Raw genomic sequence first — 23671 nt, forward strand, 5'->3', positions numbered from 1 at the left:
CAAACACCCTGAGGCTGGCTAATAATTTGTACTAATGATATCTTGGCCTATGCTTATGGTCATGTGCATAACAAACGTATTCTTTATGTGGTTTTGAAAGATGACTCAGCAGTGTATATCACTTTTTGCTCTGGCAGAGGACCTGGTTTTGATTCACACACCTAATGTAGGTAAAAGGGGCTGGCTAGAAAACCCCACCCTGACCCTGGAGCATAGAATTAGGGAAGGATGGCTCAGATAAAGCTGTGAGAGAAACACAGTTTATCTAGATCACAGCCATTTTTCCCCTTGTCAACTGACTTGTGAAATCAACCAATCACAGAGCAGGACATTAGAATCCTGCCCTAGGCCCCTGGACCATAGAAAGAAACACAGCCTGTGTTTAGGACCTGAGCCAGAGAAATGAACCAAGGAAACATGCCCTAACTGTGAAACCAGTATCAAAGAAATGCTCTTGGCCCCTAGAATCAGAGTGAGTGAATGAAATGTGCCCTGCCTTAGAGGTAACATCATAAAGCTAAGTAAGGCCAGTGAGAGAAACACAGTTTATCTCAGATCAGAGCCATCTCTGGCCCTGTCCAACTGACTTGTGAAATCAACCAATCACAGAGCAGGACATTAGAATCCTGGCCCTAGGGTCCAGGACCAGAGAAAGAAACACAGCCTGTGTTTGTGACCTGAGCCAGAGAAATGAACATTTTATCTCCAAACCCAGAACCCAGGAAATATGCCCTGACTCCAAAACTAGTACCAAAATAACAGTCTTGACCCATAGAATCAGAGTCAGTGAAAGAAATGTGCCCTGGCCTTAGAGGTAGTGTCAAAAAGCCAAGAAAGGACAGTGAAAGAAACACAGTTTGGCCCTGAACTCAGGACCATCTCAGCCCCTTGCTCACAATACCGGCCAATCCTAGGGCAGAAAATAAACTAACCAATCACAGTTGACTCCGCCCCCTAGACATTCTATATCAACCACCCTTCCCGGTCAGTTGTGAGCTGTTCTCTCCACTGTGGTAGAGGCAGTTATTCTCCTGGACTCCTCCTTCCCAAGTAAACCTCTTTCTCAAAAGAGTTTTGGGTGAAGACCTTTTGACTGGTGAACAGAAGAACTTTGCTGGGATGTCTTATAGAGGACCAGGCAAGGGGGAGCTGAACAGAAGAAACTTGCAGGGACTTCCCATAGTGGAATGAGAAAGAAACAGCTGGTAACACTGAGCCTGAGATTGCAGCTATCCAGGGTAGGAGCAGGATTGCTGTGTCGGACAGGGAGATCATACCCCAAAACACCAGGTATATCCGGACTTTCATGAAGAGTCAGGATACCCTGACTTTCCTAAAGAGTCAGGATACCCCTTCCATGCTGAAGCAGTTCCAGGCTTGACTCTCCTGAGAATTCAGAAGAATTTCCTTTCCAAGGTTGGGCTGTTTCTTTGCAGTCCCAGATATCATAGCTGTGCTAAACAGCTTCAGGTGTCTGGGACACCTTCAGGGCAGAGCTCTTGTTCTAAGTAGCTCAAGGTGTCCAAGATACCTCACCCTCTAGGGCTGAACTGTTTTCAGTTCAGCCATTACAGTGCTAAACAGCTTCAGGAGTTCAGGACACCGACAGGGCAGAGCTCTTGTCTGAGTAGCTCCAGCTGTCCTGGATACCTCACCCTCTAGGTCTAAAATGTCTCCTTGCAGTTAAACCCATCAATTTACTAACATTCTGGTGTTGAAACCTGTGACACAAAACCCACAGTTTTTGCAGTTTACTTACACCCACATCTTGGCTCACAATCATCTGGAACTGCAATTCCAGGGGATCCAAAGCCCTCTTGGGTATCTGTGACCAGCCTACATCCAGTTACACAGAAAGAAAGCATGCGAAATATTTAAAAACCTAAAATAATCAATTGAAGACATACAAAGTATGTTGGGTACATTCCTGTTGACATTAGCTACTGCATGATTCTCTAATATTTATTTTCTGTATTTGTAATATGTTCTTGTCTCTCAGATGCAAGTAGCACACTTTTTGATGTTTGTCTCCATAGTCTAATTTACTATCACATGCCTATGAAAACAGTGGTTCTTAACCTGTGGGTAGTGACCCACTTGGGAAATCCTAGGACCGTCTTTCAAAGAGGTCACCTAACACCTTCTGAAAGCATAGATATTGACATTATAATTCATAACACTTGCAAAATAACAGTTATGAAATAGCAAGGAAAATAATTTTCTGTGGAGGGTCAGCACAACTTGAGGAAGGGCATCAGATGGTCACAGCCTGAAGAAGGTTGAGAACTAATGCCTTAGAGGGTGATTAGCTTGTGGGTTCCTAGAAGTGAGCATATGAAGGAGGTGAAGGAATGTTCCAGGCTGGGTTCCTCTTCTCTGACACTATTTGCAATACTGCAGACATAGGAACACAGAGGCATTGTTCCTCTGACATGCAAATATGTTACATGTCAAATTAGTGGGAATTACCAGTAAATATATATTTTTTCTTTGCAGATATCAGTTATTACCTCATGAAGAGAAGATATGTCCTTTGCACTTTTGATCTTCTTTAAAGTGGAGATCTCAATATCCAGGAGACAAGCTGTTTTTCACTCTCCTACAATTGAAAGGTAGAGGATGAACTTCCTTGGTTTTGGAAATTAATTCTCTTGTTTGTTGTGCATGTGAAGTGTGTATGGGCCCCATATCTTTACTTGTTTGATTTTCAAAAGAAGCCTCCTTCTAAAACAAAATAGGCTGTGCTGTGTTCCTTTAAGTTATGTATACCAAGATGAAAAACAGAGTAGATGAAAGGTGTTTTACTCTGAACAGTTTCCTTGAGAATGCTTGATCCTTGACTTATGATATGTGGATCTGAGTGTCATTGGTGGAAGTACAATGGGGATGATGTTGAATGATCTTTCCCTGGGTTTTGCTTCAACATGTGTGATGTAGTCAAGCTGTTTACTGGTAATTATGTTCTCTGGGATGGATCCCAGGTCATTATGCCTGCAAGTAGAGTTATCTGCTGGCACTGGACTGTTGGTGTGTGGTTTCATTTTCCTTGGTTTGTTTTCTTTTCTTTTTATTTTTTTTTTGGTGTGTGGCCAGGTGTGTGTGTGTGTGTGTGTGTGTGTGTGTGTGTGTGTGTGTGTGTATTAATGCTAATATGTTTTCAGTCAAAGCATACATCACAGGGCCACTCAGAGGGCTAATCTGATAAAGGCACTTGCCAGCATGACTGACAACTCCAATTTCATCCCTGAGACTGAAATGGTGAGAGGAGAGAACTGACTCCTCTAAATTATCCTTGGACCTCCAGTCTTCTGCTGTGGCAAACATGGTTCTTGCCTTCCCCCATGCACCAAATAAATTGAGACCGGGTGTCTTTGAACTCACAGAGACCAGCCTGCCTCAGGTTCATGAATGCAGGGATTTAGAGGAGTGTACCAACATGTCCAGCCTCCTATTCATGTTCTTCCTAGTATAAGTTCTCTTCAGTGTGTGAAACTGGCAGGGTGATGAGACCTAGGCTCCAGGATATCAGCAAAGACCATGGGGCTGGCTAATTATTTCTACTAATGATATCATGGCCTTTGCTTATGATCATGTGCATAACAAACATATTCATTCTGGGGTTTGGAAAGATGACTCAGTAGTGTGTACGACATTTTTCTCTGGTAGAGGACCTGGGTTTGATTCACAGGACCCACATATTGGCTGTTAATCATCTGGAACCTCAATTCCAGGGGATCCAAAGCCATCTTGGATGTCTGTGGCCTTCCCAAACACAAGCTACACAGAAAGAATGCATGCAAAACATTTAAACAACTAAAATAAGTCAATTTAAAACATACAAGTATGTTGGGGACATTCACGGTGATATTAGATACTCCATGAGTATGCTATCTGGTAATCACATTTAATTGTCATGATTGCTCAAAAGCCCTTTCAAGTAGAATGAGTGATCAAAGAGACAACATGATTTTCAAAAACTATGCTGAACAGAGCATTTTAAAGCAAAATATATAAGAAGCAATGAAAATACTGAAATAATTACAAATTTCACTGTTAAAAATAATTAAAGTTGGAACTTTTCAAAGTAAAAACATTAATATGTTTTCCTTAACTAGTTGACAATCCCCAATCAAATCAGATTATGGGAAATTGAGTCCTGATGCACACTGTTCTTTTTGTTTGGTTGGAACAGTCCCTTTTCCAGCTCACACTCACTGTGGGCCTCTGAGTTGAAGCCAATCTTCCTCCTATCATTTTAGTGTTCCTTACTTAAGCAACTGTCACTCTCAAGAACAGCACCAAGATTGTTAAAAAAGAAGAAACAGTACCTATTGGACTCAACCCCTGAATGTGCATTTGCACCATACTGCATTAAAAACTGTGCCACATGGTGTTTTTCTTCAAATAAGGCAAGTTTATAAGGTGTCAGCCCACACTATAAAGAAAAAAAATATACTTTATAAACCAACATGCTTCTCAACTGAAAATTAATCACAGACTCTGTAAACAATGAGTCACAAAGGACAGATTTTCTCCATCCCTTGCTGCAGGTTCACACACACACATAGCTGAACACTTCCTTTTGACACACCACTGCCCTCTCCAACATTGCCTGTGAGCACAACTCCTCTCCAGAACTCTCCACAAACACTCACTGGTTCCAGGCTTCTTAGCTCCATGGAGATGTGCCTCCATTGCCCCAACCCTATCTCGTGGCATCTAGGTTTGGTGTGCCTTGTTCAATGAGTGAGCTCAACTGGCCCCTCTGGAGCAGTTTCTCAGTCTGTTTTTCCAAACTATTTCTTCCCTAAACTGAGAATTATTATCTCCCAACCTGAATAGCATTTTCTACGTACATAGAAAATTTGAACATGTTAAATTAAAAAAAAAAAATGTCTTCTTGGTAGGTTTTTCTTCAATGATCAAATTTGCCTGTGTGCCTGTGACCTTTTTAATTTTCCACTCCAGCCTTATCTGTGAGAGACAAACCACATCAGTAACTTCTTAATTTCAACAAAAATCTTTTAATTCTACAGACATTTAACTTTAAAATTAATTTATTTTTATTGTTTGTGTGTATGTGAAGTGTGGCAGGGGGCAAATCTTTTATTTAATTTTAAAATTAAGCCCAATTCTGAAACAAAATAGGCTGTGCTGTGTTCCTTTAAACTATGTATAAAAATGTAAAAAACATTTTAGGAGAAAAATGTTTTACTCTGACCAGATTTATTGAGACTGCTTGAGCTTTGGCATGTGATAGGTGGATCTGAGCGTCATTGTTGGAAGTACATTGGGGATGACGTTGAAGGGGCTTTACCTCAGTTTTTGCTTCAGTATCTGCATTGTAGTCTAGCAGTTTCCTGGCAACTGTTGTGTTGTCTTTGGAAATGGCATGGTGCAGGGCTGTATTCCCACATAAATCCCTCAGGTGAGGAGTAGCACCCTGAAACAGTAATATAGTTACGCATTCTTCATTGTCCTTCTGTGTGGCCTGTTGGTATTGTATAAAGAAAGAGATCTTCAATTCAAGAAAGTCCAGATAAATATTTCTAAAATTGCATTGAATAATTTCACTTAGATCAGAGAAATTGCTCAGCTTATGCATATTTTCCCTCTTTTGAGACAGGGTCTTCTTAAGTACCCTAGTCTTGCTTAAATTCATAATCTCCCCACCAAAGCTTTCCAAGTGATAGAATTTCAGGAGTGTACCACTACACCTAGATATTAAAGCATCTCATCAGCACTAGTTGGTTGCTGTTATAGCGAGGGAGGTTGCTTGTTCATTTGTTTTGCTAACTTGACACAGGCTGAAGACCCCTGGAAAGAGGGATTCTCACTTGAGGAATTGCCTCTATCAGACTGGACTGTGGGAAAGTCTGTGGAGCATTTTCTTGATTGAGGTTGATGTGGGAGGGCACCGCTTCCTAGAGGTGTTTGCACAGCTTGGCAGGTAGTCCAAAGTAGTATAAGAAAGCTGCAAGCCCTGGGAAAAGCCATGGAAAAGCAGCATTGCCCCCATGATCTCTGCTTCAGTTCTTGCCTCTGGTTCCTGATTTGAGCTCCTGCCCTGGTTTCCCTTCCTGATGGACTGTGATGTGGAATTGTGCACCAAATAAACATTTTCTTTCCCGAGTTTGTTTTGGTCAGTGTTTTGTCATAGTAACAAAAAACCCAAACAAGGACAAGAACTAATCCAATTCATACCAAAACTGTTGTCCAATAGCTACCTTAATCAAGGGTGTGCAGCCTTCATCATCCTGGACATCAATAGAGGCCTTTTTGGATAATAGCAATGCTACCACGTCTGGATGATTGTGTGCACAGGCATAATGGAGTGATGTCTAAAAATTGAAAGGACATTTTAGGAAATTACAGATTAGCATATAGAGGCACATTCAAATATAAATACTAGATAGCAAACTTCATTTCCTTCTGATGTAAGAGAAGTAACTGAAATTTTATTATTTACTTATTTCTCTACACAAGTGTTCATTTGCTGTTCTAGGGATATAGTGCATGGCTGTCCCATTTAAGGTAAGTGTTCTATCACAAGTTTCATCCTTCCTCCAAGCAGTGCATCTACATAACAGAACACCCAAAAGACTGAATTCAGCTTGGATTTAAATCCTACTCTAATTGCTGTTATAAACTAGTTATATATTATATATAGTAGTATTCAGTAGGTAGGATTGTAGGCCAGTGCCACTGTGCCTACCTTATTCTTTATATCACATTTTAGCATCGCTGACATCTCTGCCACTTATAATTCATGATATTTTATGACTATAATTGGCAATATTATATGTTATATATTGGGCTTTCTATGCCCTCCATAACTCAATTTCCCCATGCACAGGATGGGGATTCAACACTGTAGCTATCTTACATCGTGCTACTGTGATGCTTCAATTCACATCTTCAAGAGCATGGACAAGTGCTTCTAGCACCTGACAGTCAGTGTTTGGTGGATACAATAATGATTAGTTTTCCCACTGATAACAAACACAATATTTCAATGAAGAGAAATAACAGAATTCTACCTACTCTGAAGACACAATTTTTTTTTTTTTTTTTTTTTTGGTTTTTCGAGACAGGGTTTCTGCCTCCCAAGTGCTGGGATTAAAGGCGTGCGCCACCACCGCCCGGCTCCACAATTTTTTTATTCAAATATGTTTACAATATTTTAAAACTATATTCCCCAAGATGGCCTTGAACTTGGTAATCCTCCCAGTAGGTAGGATTGTAGGTCAGTGTCACTGTGTCTACCTTACTCTTTATTTCACATTTTAGCATTGCTAAAATCTCTGCCATGATATTTTATGACTATAATTGGCACTATTTATAACTTTGCTGCTATATAAATAAAAAGTTATGCAGTCCACTGTGCCGTATATAAAATGAAATATGATACAATCCACAGGCTCATGGCAATTCTACAGGTCACTTGTATCTATGTAAATTTTAGCTCTTAAAACTATGAAAGGCAAACAAGTTGAAAATATCAGTAACAACAAACAAAAATCTAAATCCTCAGTCACTGATACTTTGATTTTTTTCATTTCTCAATGCTCAAAAGTAATATTTCTGTATTTGCTGCCAACAGGGACACAGCCCAGTCCTCAGACAATAGACAGATTGTCCATGATAATCCAGACATCAATGGTAGGAAAGCAGGCCATAGTGCTTGGTCTTGCACCCTCCCAAACCGTGCAGTAAAAAATAGAACACTAGTAGACTAAAAATTTAAAACACTGGTAAATTCTCACCACTGATGCACAGAACCATCCTGCTAGCGCAGATCCTTGGTTCAGTGTGAGCCAAACTCTGCTTTACCCTTAGCAACATGGATACACTGGCATACAAGGGTGCTCAGCAGCTGTGAAGCCCGTGCGCGTGCTCTGCGCATGCCCATGTCAGGCTCCAGTTATGAAAGCTTACCATGCTCAGCGCTTGTGCAAAGCACTGTCAATTGGAATTTTGTAGTAGAGCTACCTTCAGGGCCTCCAAAGCAAAACACTGGGGGAGTTGGTTGGTGGGTCAGGTCCTTAGAGTCTTGCAGCCATGAGAATGTACCTCCCTAAGACTGGCCTGATGGAGATAGAAAAAAAAAAATCCATCCTGAGTGGGCCAACCCAGACCCAAAAAGACAAATACTGGTTTTTTTTTCCTTTAAAAGTTCTGATATGGGAACTACAATCTGAATAACCACAGAGGTTTGGTACTTGGTAAGGGACCAGAAGGGAGGAGAGTATCTCTCAAGGAAGGGAAAGTCTATAGTGTTATGAAGATATAAATGAACACTAGATTAGGAGGGTTTAATTAGAGGAAGATGGGAGAGAAAGATAAAGGAGGGAATATGGGCAGGGACAGTCAACACTGTAGACCCTTTGAAAAACTGTATGGAAACTGACTACCCCAGAAGCTTCCTATACATAAGTGATAGGAATCTAAACGGGCTCAAAACATAACAGGTTTGACGAGGCTCCAATTAGACATCTTATGCCACTATCTTAAACCTCCTGTGCCAGGAACAGGGTACAGCCTGTTGAGTCCATAACCAAAGGGACCCACAGAAACCCCCAAATAGCACAGGGTATTTCCAAGGCTGTTGGTGGCTCTCACAACCTGATGTTAAGGTCTTGTTTCTGAAAGTAACACTTCAGTCATTGAACATGGAGAAGTTCAGCTGACCTCTAACTATATTCTTCACCTACTAACCAGAGTTCCTGGTACTGGAAGGCAATCTGTACTGGAGAGAAGATAATCCTCAATATCTCTCAGCTACAAACCCTGTGACCCACAACAGCACCCACATGGAGCTCACAACCATCTGTAAATGCAGTTCTAGGGAATCCAGCACCCTCTTGTATCTTCACAGGCACCAGACATGCACACAGTGTACAATATGCATGCAGGGAAAACATAATACACATGAAATAAATGTAATCTTTAAATAATAATATAATACACTTTTCTAGTAAGTTCACCCTATTAAAGTATACAATCTAGTAGTGTTTTCTTAGTATGTTCTAAACGTATGCAATCATCACCCTATTTGATTTTAAATCATTTTTGTCATTTGATGAAACCATTTATTCACCAGTAGTTACTCTTCATCCTCCAGACCCCACCCCATATCAGCTACCAATCTAACTTTCTGCTTCAGGTTTCTCACTCTGGGTGTTTAATAGAAATCAAACCAGCTAATAGGGAACTATCCCATTCTTCTGTCATTTTGCTTCTTTCACTGAGTTTAATGTCTGTGATGTTTATTCATGTTATAGGATGTAGCAGTACTCTACCCCTTTTCAGGGCTAGATACTTGACCATTGTATTAACACAGCACCCTTTGTTTACCCATTCATCAAGCAGTAGTTTGAACGGACCAAGCAGATGCTATAACAGGCTGTTCAGTCTTCTCTCAGAGATCAGGCCTCATTTTCAGTTTCCTGAGACTGAGCAAGCAGTCTCTGGGAGGGCCATGAACAAAAGTCCTTGCAGTAGCTCCCTTTCTGCCCGTATACTGACTGCTCATAGTTCAGCCAGATGTTTACTGTCTGGGACCCCTCACCAACTTAGAATTTTATGCATGAGTCAAGGACAGAGCCTAGACCACTGAGCCAACCCCCACAGTCAGTATGTGCTAGTCCAGCCAGCCCCCATGGCCCCTCAAGGACAAAGCCTGGGACTTGTCCAGGACAGCCCTCAAAATGATAATTGTAACCCCCAACCAGTAAATTCAAAGGTTACATACTCTCACCCAATTAAAAGAGAACAGAGATAAAAATAAACGGATTCAAGTTGCACCCGTGCCAAACCCCTCCAACCACCCTGGAGGGCTGTAGTTTTTGCCTTTAGATAGCTAGCCTCACAAATACAGAGCAACTCCTCCTTGCCTCATTGTATTGGGTGTAGGAATGAGTTCCTTGTCTAGACTTGTATCTATAGAATAAACCTTGCTGTTGCATTCTGGACATCCATGGTCTTCAGTGGTCTCTTTGGGGTCGTGGTCTGGGCATAAAAAGTTATCTGGGGTTTCTACCTTTTCTCTATTATAAATGCTGTGCATACTCTGGTGCTAGTGGCTGCATCATTGTATAGCTATACTTCCAGCAGTTATGTAGCAGGTTCCTGTACCTTGGTTCCTTCACTCTCTCTCATGAGCCCCAGCACCTGTATATGCTAGACAAGTGCTCTACCCCTAACCTAGATCCTCAGCATGCAACATACACACTTCAATTTCTCTTTTTTTCCCATTATTTTACAGTGATTACATGTTGAAGTGACAAATTAAATGAAAGTAAAATGCTAGGAAAAATTAATTTCACTTGCTTAGTTTTACAATTAAGGTACTTTATAAAGATATTCAAAATTCAGAATATGCAAACAAAAATGTTGATACATTTCCTATAATCCTAGCATTCAGTGGGTGGAGGCAGAAGCATCTGTTCAAGGCCATCTTCACTTAAATGAGACCAGCCAGGGATACATGAGATCCTGCCTTAAAAAACAATAACAACAACAAAAGGCAAAAACAAACAAAACCAAAACCAAAATAAAAAACTCACAAATTAATCCCCCCAATGAGCATATAGTTGACTTTATATCTCTACTAATTAGAGGTGGCATGCAGTTTTGTAGTATAGAGAATGCTTATGATTTAAGCTTAGAGAGATGTTGAGACCATGGTTGGAGGAAGTACAGGGACAAATAGCCAAACTAGCGGAAAAGCATGAACTGTGAACCAACGGCAGAGGAAACCCCATGGAACTGGACCAGGGACTCTGGATAAGTGAGACAGTTGATTAGCTTGATCTGTTGGAAGGCCCCCAGGCAGTGGAGTCAGGACATGTCCTTGGTGCATGGGTTGACTTTTTGGAGCCTGGGGCCTATGCTGAGACACTTTGCTCAGCCTTGGTGTAGGGAGGAGGGGACTGGACCTGTTGATGTAACCAATCGTCTTATTAAAATAAGAAACACAGAGCCAACGTAAAAGAGAAAGCCGAGAGGTCAGAGCTCAGAGATAAAATCTTACCTCCTGCAGTGCTCCTAGCTTCCCCGAGAGAGAGCTACTTCCTGTTTGTCTGTGTTTAAATAGTCTTTCTGTTCTGCCTTCTCATTGGTTGTAAACCCAACCACATGACTGCCTTGTCACTGCCTGTAAGTACCGCCCTCCAGGTCTTAAATGCGTATGTCTCCAATACTGGCTGTATCCCTGAACACACAGAAATTTACCTAGCTCTTCTAACCATCATGCTCTTGCTATGGCTTCTAATAGCTCTGACCCCAGGGCAACTTTATTTATTAACATAAAATTAAAATCACATTTCAGTACAAATAAAATCTCACCATATTTCCCCTTTTCTATTTTAATAAAAAGAAAAGAGGAAAAAGGTTATAACAAAAGAAAAACTATACACAAAAGTACAATAACTATATACAATATATACAAGTAACAAATACCTAAACGATGTCTAGTCCATTTGTCTTTGACAAATCAGAGAAAATAATTCCCTTATCTATCCTATTTTAGTAAGTCCAAAATGTATCTAATTCACTTTTTATCCTAATTAATCTTCAACTATAACTAACTAATCTTCAACTCCCTCAGAGACCCAACAAAAATAAAGCTAACAAAAATAAAAACAGGAAGTGCACAAAAGCAACTTCCAAAAATTTTGTGAGTTGACAGAAACAGCCAGCTGCCTGGACAGTCACCTGAAGTTTCTTCGCAGTGTTGGGGCATCATCTTCAGCCTATAGGCTTATCGTATCTGACAGACTCATTTGTGAAGTAGGTTGTACACAAGGTCAACAGTTCAACCTCACATTGGGTGAGAGCAGTCCATGTACCAGAAACACCTGAATTCCACTAGTGTCATGTCATGATTCAGGATTTTAAATTCTGGAAATTGTTGATGGTTTTTGAATTCAGCTGTCCATTCTTCTTGGCTGTGTATATATGGCTTCATCTCAGCATCCCCTTTTTCTCCACATCCCTCTATTAAATGCCAGTCTACTATTGAGAGGCGTGAGGTTTCAGTTGCTGTTCCATTGCACAACAGAAGCCATCGGCCCACTGCCTGTTCAGCTGCCTTCGAAGAAAAGGGCACTGTGCCTTTTCCAGATTGTGAAGGCCACTTCAGGGATGGTGCCATATTGACCTGGCCTCAGAAGATGCCTTCTGATAAAGCCATAACCACACTTGTTTTGGCAGGAATCGATAGTCCTTTGTTTCATGTTCTGTCTGTCCATTTTGTCCTGTTGATTCGAGGATACTTTGTTGTCCAGTGGCTAACTTTTGCTACAATGAAAGTTAACTCCATATGCAGTTTCTTCAATGCCCATATTTTCTCTGAAGTAGATTGGTACTGCCAGGAGCCGACATGTCTCAAAAAAGAAAAATTTCTAAGTTATTAAAACATTTTAAATGCCATATTCGGTAGATCTCTGAAGGGTTTGAAGATGACCTGTCTAAAATATATCTGCTCAATTTTTAAAACATATCTAATATGACTACAATTTCTATTGTAATGTCTAACTACTTTCATTGCTTTATATCCTAATAGTTGGTAATAATGTAAAGTATTTAAAACTAGTAATTGTCTTTTTCTTTTCTTTTCTTTTCTTTCTTTCTTTTTTTTTAAACTAGAACCTTAAATCTAATCTCCTTTGCTTAGCCTTTTTCCTAACCCTTGACAAGAACTTGTAACCAACCCCCCTAAACAATGAAAATTATCCCAGACCCAAAACCCGTTAAAAAGAACCAAAAAAACCACCCGCCCCACACCACCTCTTTGGGAATGTGGGCGTCATATTCTTAAAATTGCTTCCTGCTGGGTATGGGCGAAGTTATCTTTATCCTGAAAGAAAAATTTTAGGTTAATTGTCAAATTCTAGGAAAGGTAACTATATCCTTCGTTAATATCCAGTCTGTGTACAATGCCAAAGTTCATGGTTTATCTCAAGTCCTTATTCAAGTAGTCTTTGAGACTGGATCATCTCAGTTAGTCATCCCAAAATTGCTCTGAGCACCTTGTAGTTCAAAGCTGATCTGTAGATGATGTTTGTCAGCTTAGTGAAATTATTATTGTCCACATGGAATTGTTGTTGTTGTGGGGCCCCATCTTCTTCCTGGAGGCTTCAGTTGATGTTAGGCCTGGCCATGATTTCCTGCAGAAAACTGATAACAGACTTGAACACAAAGACATATATATGCAGCTAATTGAAGCCTTTTTTCTAGAATTAGTTAGTACTCTATATGACCATTCATATCTTAACCAAGTTTAAAATGTATATATATATATTAATCTTGTAAATTTTGATATAAAACTTATACTTTAAGAAAAGTTTAAAGAATCAGAATAGAATCAAAGAGTTGAGATTAGTAATAGAATAGTCCCTTAATTAATTTGGCTTTTGTCCTGTCCCATAGCAGAAAATGGCTCTTTTATTCTGGCATGATACAGGGAGTTTGCATTTTTCTTTTAACAACATGCTTGAGTTTAAAGAAGGAGAGAGCCATTCTCCAACTCCAAAGTCAGCTTTAAATTTTAATTGAACTGGGACTATTAGAAGACCAATAGTGTTAAATCTTTAGAGAAAAGCAGAAACAAACATTTAAGAAGACATAAAATTTTTTAGATAATATATACCCATACGCCATTTCACTCTGTTTCCTGGGATAGATGATTTGTCCCCTTTCTTCAGTTGTCTCATTTGTCTTGTGTTCTTCAGATTCCTTAACCATCATTCTCCTAAAAGACAAAAAAAACAAAAAAAAAAAAACAAAAAAACCTTTCCCCAAGACTAATTTTGGGGATGTTCCCTTTTGGCAAGTTATTATCTGATTAAATGAAAAGGCATGTGTTACTGGTACACGTTAGTTTAAATTGGATGTTCATGCTGGTTGATGAACTATCACCTCCTCTAATTAAGATGTTTCTTTTGTTCAAATCAAACCTTTATCAATTTTGATGGTACCCACAGCTTATCTTCTCCTGTAGAAACAAAAGCAAAACCTCGTCCCCAACGTAATACATACCCTGGTTTCCATTCTGAGGTCAGCACATCCTTAAAGTATATAGGCTGATTTAATTCTGTAGTTTTTTCTATTATCCAATATCTCTCTGCAGCTGTTGTTCCTTTCTCATTGGCATTCAGAAAATTCAAAGTTAATAGAGCATTATGCAGTCTATTTCTGGGGGTTTTTGTTACCCCTTTCTGTTTATTTAGCATATCCTTTAGAGTTCTATTTCATCTTTCTATAACTGCTTGACCTGTAGGATTATGTGGTATACCTGTAATATGCTTTATTTTGTAATAATCAAAAAACTGTTTCATTTTAACAGAGACATATGATGGAGCATTGTCAGTTTTGATTTGTGCAGGTATACCCATGATGGCCATAACTTCTAGCAAATGAGTGATTACAGAATCAGCTTTTTCAGAACTCAGAGCAGTTGCCCATTGAAATCCTGAATAAGTATCAATGGTGTGGTGTACATATTTCAGTTTTCCAAATTCTGCAAAGTGAAACACGTCCATCTGCCAGATTTCATTCCTCTGAGTACCCTTTGGGTTACATCCTGCTGGTAATGGCATTTGATTATAGAAGGAACAAGTAGGACATTTCTTTACTATTTCTTTGGCTTGTTGCCAGGTTATGGAAAAATCCTTTTTTAAACCTTTACTATTGACATGATGTTTTTTATGAAATTCTGAGGCCTCCAGCACATTTCCTATCAATAATTTATCAATCTCATCATTGCCTTGTGCTAAAGGGCCTGGCAGACCAGTATGGGATCGGATGTGAGTTATATATAAAGGATGACTCCTTTTCCTGATTGTATCTTGTAATTGAATAAATAGTGAAGTTAATTCTGAAGCATCAGGGATAAATTCTGCAGTCTCAATATGTAATACCACTCTTTCAGCATACTGAGAGTCAGTTACTATGTTTAGAGGTTCTGAAAAATCCATTAATACCAACAGAATAGCATACAATTCTGATTTTTGCACTGAATTATAAGGACTTTGAACCACTCTACTTAAATTTTCTGATTTGTAACCTGCCTTTCCTTGTTTATTGGCATCTGTATAAAATGTACGAACTCAGTGAGTCCCAGGAAAGGCGCAAAGCTACACAGAGAAACCCTGTCTCGAAAAACCAAAAAAAAAAAAAAAAAATGTACGAACTCCTGATATGGGTTTTTCCATACAATTCGAGGCAAGATCCAATCAGCTCTCTTTATAAAATCAATTCTGTTGCTTTTGGGATATTTGCTGTTAATTTCTCCCAAAAAATTACTGCAAGCTCTTTGCCAAGGTTCACTTTTTGTCCATAATTTTTCAATGTTCTCCTTAGTTAAAGGTACGACAATTTCTGCTAGGTCTATTCCTGCTAATTGACGAAGTCTCAATTTTCCTTTCCAAATCAAGTCAGAGATTTTTTCCCCATAAGTTTTTAATTTTTTATTTGGTTTATTTGGTAAGAATATCCATTCCAATATAATATCTTCCCTCTGCATTAATATTCCAGTAGGAGAATGCCTAGAAGGTAAAATAACCAAAATGCAATCCAGCTTTGGATCAATACGATCCACGTGCCCTTCATGTACTTTCTTTTCTACCAAGGCCAATTCTTTCTCAGCTTCAGATGATCATTCTCTTGGACTATTTAAGTCCTTGTCACCTTCTAAGGTTTTGAACAAATTAGTCAGTTCATCATTTTTTACCCCAACAATAGTTCGTAGATGAGAAATATCTCCAAATAATCTTTGAAAGTCATTAAGAGTCTGTAGTCTATCTCTCCTAATTTGCACCTTTTGGGGTCTAATTTTTTGTAGCTCTATTTTATAGCCTAAATAATTAATAGAATCTCCTCTTTGTGTCTTTTCAGGAGCAATTTGTAATCCCCAGTAAGGCAAAATTTTCTTTACTTCTTCAAACATTCTTTCTAAAGTATCTGCATTTGAGTCAGCTAGTAAAATATTATCCATATAATGATAAATTATAGATTTAGGAAATTTTTTACGTATCACTTCCAATGGCTGTTGTACAAAATATTGGCACAGAGTTGGGCTATTTAACATTCCCTGTGGGAGGACACTCCATTGAAATCTTTTAACCAGTTGAGAATTATTTTAAGTAGGCACTGTGAAAGCAAATCTTTCTTTGTCTTTTTCTTGTAAGGGTATTGAAAAGAAACAGTCTTTTAAATCAATAACTATGAGAGGCCATCCTTTTGGTAACAGAGTAGGCAAAGGAATTCCAGATTGTAGAGAGCCCATTGGCTGAATTACTTTGTTAATTGCTCTAAGGTCTGTTACCATTCTCCATTTACCAGATTTCTTTTTGATAACAAATACAGGAGAATTCCAAGGGCTGGTTGACTGTTCAATATGCTGAGCATTTAACTGTTCTTCTACCAGCTCTTCTAAAGCCTGGAGTTTCTCTGTTGTTAAAGGCCATTGCTGAATCCATACAGGCTTGTCTGTTAACCATTTTAAAGGTAGAGCTGTTGGTATCTTTGGAAGATTATCAGTTGTTGTGCCCTGTTCTTGTATAATATGGATGGCTGGTGACCACTCAAAATAATGCCTTCTAATATTTCTCTCAGAAACATGTGCTAGTTTATGATTTGTTTCTGAGATTGGAGGGATGTTAATCTGAGTATTCCATTGTTGCAACAAGTCTCAACCCCACAGGTTCATAGCTATGTTAGCGACATATGGTTTTAATTTTCCTCTCGGTCCTTCTGGACCTATACATTCGAGCCATCTTGCACTCTGTTTCACCTGAGATAATGTCCCAATTCCTAACAGTTGAATGTTTACCTCCTGAAGAGGCCAAGCTGGATGCCAAAATTCTGGTGCAATTATGGTAATGTCCGCACCTGTGTCTACCAGACCAGACAACAAAACACCATTTATTTTTATATTTAATTTTGGTCTCTGTTCATTAATAGGAGTTTGCCAAAAAATTTTCTTTATGTTTTCTCCTGAATTTTCTATTCTCTCTGTTTCATCATCCTGACCAGCATGATTTATTCCAATAGTCATTTGGTTATTTAATCGCTCAGAGCAGGGATTTCCTCTACAGCTGCAGGAAAGGTTTGAACTGGTTTTACTATGGGGGCCTGCATGAGGCCCCTCCGGGAGTTTCCCGAAAACTGAGGCAAAGGATTACCCTGTCTGTCCTTTGCTGATCTACATTCGTTGGTCCAGTGTTTTCCCTTACTGCATACTCCAGAAGGAAGGGGCATTCTGTTGCCATTGTTCCTTGAAGAAACATTGCTTCTAGGAATGACCTGTTTACAGTCCCTTCTAAAATGTCCTTGCTTTCCACATCCAAAACATCTAACACTCCTCAAACCTTTTGAAATTACTTCTCCTACCCACGTATCATCATGCTCATCAGCCTCAACATTGTTTCTCTAATCCAATCTTCCAAAGGTGCAGATCTTGCCTATAATGGCCTGATTATTCTTTTGCATGCTGCATTCGCATTCTCAAATGCCAAAGCTTCAATTATTGCCTTACTAGCTTCTGATTCTGAGACCATTCTGTGTACTGCTGAAGCCAGTCTTTCTAAAAAATCTGTGAAAGATTCTTTTGGGCCTTGCATCACCTTTGTGAATGACTCAGGTTTTTTTCCTGGTTCCTCAACTCTGTCCCATGCATTCAAGGCTGCCATTCGACATAAAATTAGGGTTTGGACATCATATAAACATTGTGTTTGTACTGAAGCATATTGGCCTTCTCCAATAAGCTGATCCTGACAAACTTGTATTCCTTTATCCCTCCATTGTTTTTCTACATTTCTAGCTTCCTCCTTAAACCACGTTAGAAACTGAAGTCTCTGGCTGGGTTCCAGAACAGCTTGTGCAAGGTCCCGCCAGTCCTGTGGTACAATCCTATTATATGTTGACCAAGAGTTTAACATTTGCTTTACATATGGGGAATGCATGCCATAAGATACTATTGCCTCCTTGAACTTTTTAAAATCCAACAGTTCAATTGGAGTCCAAATATTTTGTGTAATCATTTGATCAGGCAACTGCTGTATGGTTACAGGATAAATTAAAGGTGACTGTGTGAAAACAGGCTTTCTTTCTGTAACCTTATGATCCAAACTTGAGGGGACTGGACCTGCCTTGGCTGAGTCTGCCAGGCTGGGCTGACTCCCCAGGGGAGACCATGCCTTGGAGGAGGTGGGAGTAGGGGATGAATTTGGTGGGAGGGCTGAGAGGTGGGAGAATGGAGGATGGGGGAATCTGTGACTGATATGTTTTATATAAAACATATATATATATAAATTTTATATATAGATTTTATATAAAAATATATAAAAAGATTCAAGCTTACTCTGAGTCACAACAGAACCCACCCTACTTGTTAACCATCCCCTCCCATTTATCTATCCAGAGGCTGATTTTTCCCTCTGCTTGGCTTCAAACTGAGGGTGAGAGTATAATGAGATGTCTGAAAGGCCCACCCTATGCAAAAAGCAAATCAGGCAAAGAATTTTTATGTGTGGCAAGCCTATTTTCTGAGGCCCTCACACTGTCTCCCCACCCTCTCACAACCCTTTCCAGGAAAAGATCAAACATCACCATTTATAGCTTCTTAGTGAGTATTTAGTTTGGTGATTTGTATTATCTTGGGCATTTTTCTTCTCTATTTAATCTCAATGACCACAATGAAAGATGGAGAGTGGAGCCCCGGGAGGAGGCAAAAGGCCATATAGGAACTCAAGTTTACAACCCAGACCGAACACCCTGGTTCCATCCCAGTTTTTCCTACAAGCCCTGTTTCTGTTTCTGGAAGAACTGTCACTGTGGTCCTTTTCCATCTTCTAATTGCCTTAGAGTAGAAAAGGTGACCTGGGTGTGATGGGCTTGGTGGGGTCAAGAGGACCAATGGGCACTGAGTTCAGTGTGTGGTCCAGAGGGACATTCCCAGGCCTTCTCACTAAGACTGGGGAGCAGCAGTTGTCTACAAAGATGGGGAGGGCAGGACTGGAGGACTGTCACCCTGTGCTGGGGAGTCAGGCCTTTGGGGGATATCATGCCCTGGGCTACAGGGACAGGGGGATCATGTTCCTGTTGTTCTCTTTGGCTATCAGGGTTTTGCCTCTGGATTAGGCTTTTGAGGGCTGAGAAAATCTACATTGTTTTTAGGCCTAGTATAAACACAAGCCTCCCGGACATCTTCCTGTTTCCTGCTGCATGCCCCTTAAAACTCACAGCAGAGTCAAGAGACCTAAGCAGCACATTCAGGAGTCCTTCCATTCTTACTGCACACCCAGTTGTCTTGGAGACTGATTATAAACAGTCTGCTTTCTTTTAGGGCTTCCCTGGATCCCAAGGGGAAAAGATCAGTCCTTGTCTCTCCTGGCAGACCAGATCCTAGAGTTGGTGGTGGGTAGCATCTCAGATTTTGGTCTGGGCACATTACTGGAGTTGGAGGTGAGTAGAAGACAGGCCCAGCTCTCCAGATATCAACTGCAGCCATCATTCCTGGCTACTCCTCTGTCTTTCATGCTGTATGGGCTGAGAGAGAAGAGCAGGCCTCCTGAGGCAGGGCAATTCTGGTAAAAAGGACCTCCCAATGAGGTTCCTGATTCCCACAGGGAGTAGGTAAAGAAATGAGAGCCAGGTAGGGAGTCATCCTCAGTCAGCATAGGGGTGCTGGAAGAGAGGACTTAGCCTAAGGCCAGGTTTCTATCACACAGCCTTCTCTTCTACCAAAATAAAACAAACACCAACAGGCACCTGCGGACACATGCCCTGTGAGATGAGAGGACTCATCTGAGACCCAGGACTTTCTATGTTTCCTTTTATTACCTAACTTTAAGAGATCTTAGGGGTGCCAGGTGGTGGTGGTGCAGAGATCCATGGATGGGCGCCAGGCTGAGCTCTGGGAATCCAAGGGATGAGAGAGAGGAGGGATTTTGTGGGCAGGGGACATTGAGATCATGATGGGAAACTATGCAGAGATGACCAGCCACACAAGTAGAAACCCATGAACTGTGGACTGATAGCTGTGGAGCCCCCATGGGAGTAGATTAGGCCTTTAGGATATGGGAGAGCATTGCTGAGCTTGAACTGTCTGGGTCGGCCCCAGCAAGGGGATCAGGATCTGTCCCTGGTGCATGGGTGGGATTTTTGAGCCCAGTGCCAAGGGTGTGACACCTTGCACAACCTAGGTGCAGGGGGGGGGGGGCTTGGACCTGCCTAAACCAATTGTGCAAGGCTCTGCTGACTCCCCATGGGAGACCTTGACTTGGGTAGTATTGGGATGGGATATGTGTTATGGGGGAAGGCAAGGGGATAGGAAGAGGTAAGAGGGGGGTATCTGTGGTTGGTGTATAAAGTGAATAGAAAATTTCTTAATAAAAAAAAGAGAGAGATTTATTTATGTAGTGGGCTATGGTGAATGCCCAGACTCACACCTGGCCAAATTTTAGAGAATGCATAAGTATGCAGTGCTCATACCTCAACAGGATGTCTGAATCACACCCTCCAAGGCTCAGGGACTACTTTGGAAGAGGGAGGCAGAGGTTGTAGTTGATTTCTATATGTGTGTCCAGGACACCTTGAATACCACCAGGGAGGGACTCATAAGGCCCCATCCCTCAGTGAGGGACTTTATGCAGTTAATTTGTGCTGGGGGAAGGGATGTCACAAAATTAAAGGAAAAGGAAATGCAGGTAAGCAACCACACTTGAACTCTATGGATGTTAAGGACAATATGGCACTTTGGGGGGGGGGGGTTTACTTGTGTTTGAGCAGTTTGAATATGTAAACCTCAACAAGGCTGGTTTGTGACTTGGAAAATCTACTAAAATTCATTGATGCCTGTTATGTCCAAAGAAAACTCCAGTTCCCAAAACTTCAAGGGCAGGCCCAGATATCCAGAAATGGGCTCAACCTGGACTTTAGGAGGATTTCTAGAAGGTAGATAGAAGTCAACATTTCTCAAAAACTTGTGAATCTCTACCCAAAGGTGTCATTTCCCTTATCACTGGCAGTGGAGAAAATGGCTGCCTGTGGTGCATATTACCATAATGAGGCCCATGCTAGCCTCCAGGCTCCTTCAGTGTCACAAGTACTTGTTATGCATTTCAAAGTCTATGCTAGTGTCCTAGGTCCTCTCCCCTCCTCCCCTACCCTAAACTCCCTCTAGTTCAGAAGCATCCCTTCTCACACCTTCTCAACTCTTTATAAATCTCTTTCTTTGTGTCTCTCTCTCATCCTGTCTCCATGTTCCTCTCCCTCTCTCTGTCTCCTCCTCTGTCTCTTTCTCTGCCTCTCTAAGCTGTTTCTGTTTCTATCATTAGCCAGTTGGCTGGCTATGTTCAGCCAATATCTCCTTCTGCTTTGGACTTTCCAGATCACTCTAGCTGTTCTATCTCTGGTGTCTATAATAAAATCCTTCCCCTTAAACATATCACTGAGAGGTCAGGTGTTCAGTTTGTACAATGCCAAGAAACAGCTTAAAATATTTGCATAATGCATTTTAATGGGAAAATATTTCAAACATATACAGAATTCAATATATCCTGTGTCTTCCTTCAGAAAATATTTAAGTTAACATTGTCTATTTTTTATAAAATCATCCTGACAGATTGTCATTTGTTGTGTTCTTTCAGAGAATTAATAATCAGCTTCAGCAGCAACTAAAAAGAAAAGAAAGGACTATCAGTTGCATCATCAACAACATCACTGGTGACATACATCATCAGGATCAGCAGTAGCAGTGGCATCATCAGTAGAATCTTATGGAGTGACATTAGTATCATTGTGTTTGAGAAGGTGTGAGAATGTGGAGCCTCATTTTGTTGGTTCTATTCTCAGATGTTGCTTCTTCTGAAATATTTGTTTCCAAGAAGATGCTATACTCATAAGTCACAATGAATGCACACAGAAAAATAGAAACTAACATTTAACAGTTATATATCTCTGCTTAGCCATTCAGAAAACACAAGGTTCACATTAGGAGTGAAAGTAATTCCCTAGTTCCAGAATAGGAGACAACTGTGAACCTACCAGCTTTACTTGGGCACTTTTGTTGGACTAAACTGTTATTTTTATGTGATATGTTTTCAATATTATTGGAAAAAAATGAATCAATTCTTTTCTGGTGCTAGAAAATGCCTAAAAGTTCTATATAAAGCATGGAATTTCTTAATCATACATATTAGTGCCAAAAAGAATTAGATTTCTAGTACAAAAATCTTCATCTATTTTAAACCATTTCTGGGGTCTCACTTACCTTGTCCAATGTTTTGGTTCCTGGGATCTCTTGAATGAATTCGTCTGCGGAATACTAGATTGATTAGGTGTCTTATCCTTGTCATAACTGATACTAATAGTGCCAGGAACCATATTACTGATGTTATCAGGAGCAGCAGCATGTCTTCTGCCAGAGGAGGAATAGATTTAGTATAGCTGATGTGGTCAGCTGTATTTACAGAATCAAAAATGTTGTTGCTATCCTGTGTACGTTCTGGAGTGTCACATGGCACATGAACAAGAGAAGATTCCTGATCAGTAGTGAATCTACTACACTTGTGTTCTGCTCTAAGACACGCTTCAAGAACTGGATCAGTGTTTGAAAAGGGTCCATGGTGTCACTAGTGTGGTGACCAGGAGCAGGCTCAGGGTCAGCATATGGTCTCCCCCTTGCATGCCCAATGCAAACACCTAAATAATTGTGGTATCCAGAACAGTGTCCTGGGCTGAACGCACATCATTTTTGTGACCAACAGGGTCAAACCCGTCTCCATCGCATGTAGCTGTTAAACGGACACAAGGCTGGAGAACAGTAATATGGGGATCACAGGGTATAAGAAGTAAAACCTCTACCTTCTTTTTGATGTTTAAGGAAATTTTGAGATGTTAGTTTTCATTAACAATTTCACTGATTTTATTCATTTTAAGACTTATCTGTTAATGTCAGGATCTTGATATATAGGCCCCAATTGTTTCTCTTCTTAGTTTAATTTTATCACAACAGCCATTGATATTCAGTAACCTCTGCTTCCTTTCTGAGTAAAAGGCCCAGAGTTTTCAGAAATCTTAAAAGGGGATCTGCTCAGCTTTATGCCTTCTTTTCTTCTGCTCTTTATTACCTGACACTGTCATTTTCTGTATAATGGGAAGTTGTAAAAAGAAAAGGACAAAATATGTCCTTTCCTGTCTTTATGACTGGGATTTTGCATTCTGGCCAGATTAAGAAGATGTGACAATGAGGAGCTTTGGGAACAAAAGGAACCTCTCTCTTCTGCACTGCATTAATGCTCTCCCCATGACCTTTCACAATTGCCCATTAGGTTCCTGGGACAGCAGAACAGTGAGGGTGACCTTGAAATGCATGAGCAAAATGTGTCACTACCCAGAGCAGAGGGGAGCTGTGGAGCTGCAAGTAAGGATTCTGGGAGATGCCTTCCAAGTTCTTACTCCTTTTTTTTTTTTTTTTTTTTTTTTTTTTTTTTTTTTTTTTGGTTTTTCGAGACAGGGTTTCTCTGTGTAGCTTTGCGCCTTTCCTGGGACTCACTTGGTAGTCCAGGCTGGCCTCGAACTCACAGAGATCCACCTGGCTCTGCCTCCCGAGTGCTGGGATTAAAGGCGTGCGCCACCACCGCCCAGCAAGTTCTTACTCCTT

General features: G+C 40.4%; 1 long non-coding RNA gene across 1 annotated transcript; it reads left to right on the forward strand.

Moving 5' to 3' along the window:
* The first annotated feature begins 975 nt into the window (after positions 1 to 975).
* LOC121824988 (uncharacterized) lies at positions 976 to 23460 on the forward strand. The gene is made up of 4 exons (XR_013047466.1): positions 976 to 1238; positions 2497 to 2612; positions 19352 to 19470; positions 21657 to 23460. It is a non-coding gene; the product is annotated as an uncharacterized LOC121824988 (long non-coding RNA).
* The last annotated feature ends 211 nt before the right edge of the window (positions 23461 to 23671 follow it).

Source organism: Peromyscus maniculatus, chromosome 22 (genome assembly GCF_049852395.1).
Source record: "Peromyscus maniculatus bairdii isolate BWxNUB_F1_BW_parent chromosome 22, HU_Pman_BW_mat_3.1, whole genome shotgun sequence".
Lineage (NCBI taxonomy): Eukaryota > Metazoa > Chordata > Mammalia > Rodentia > Cricetidae > Peromyscus > Peromyscus maniculatus.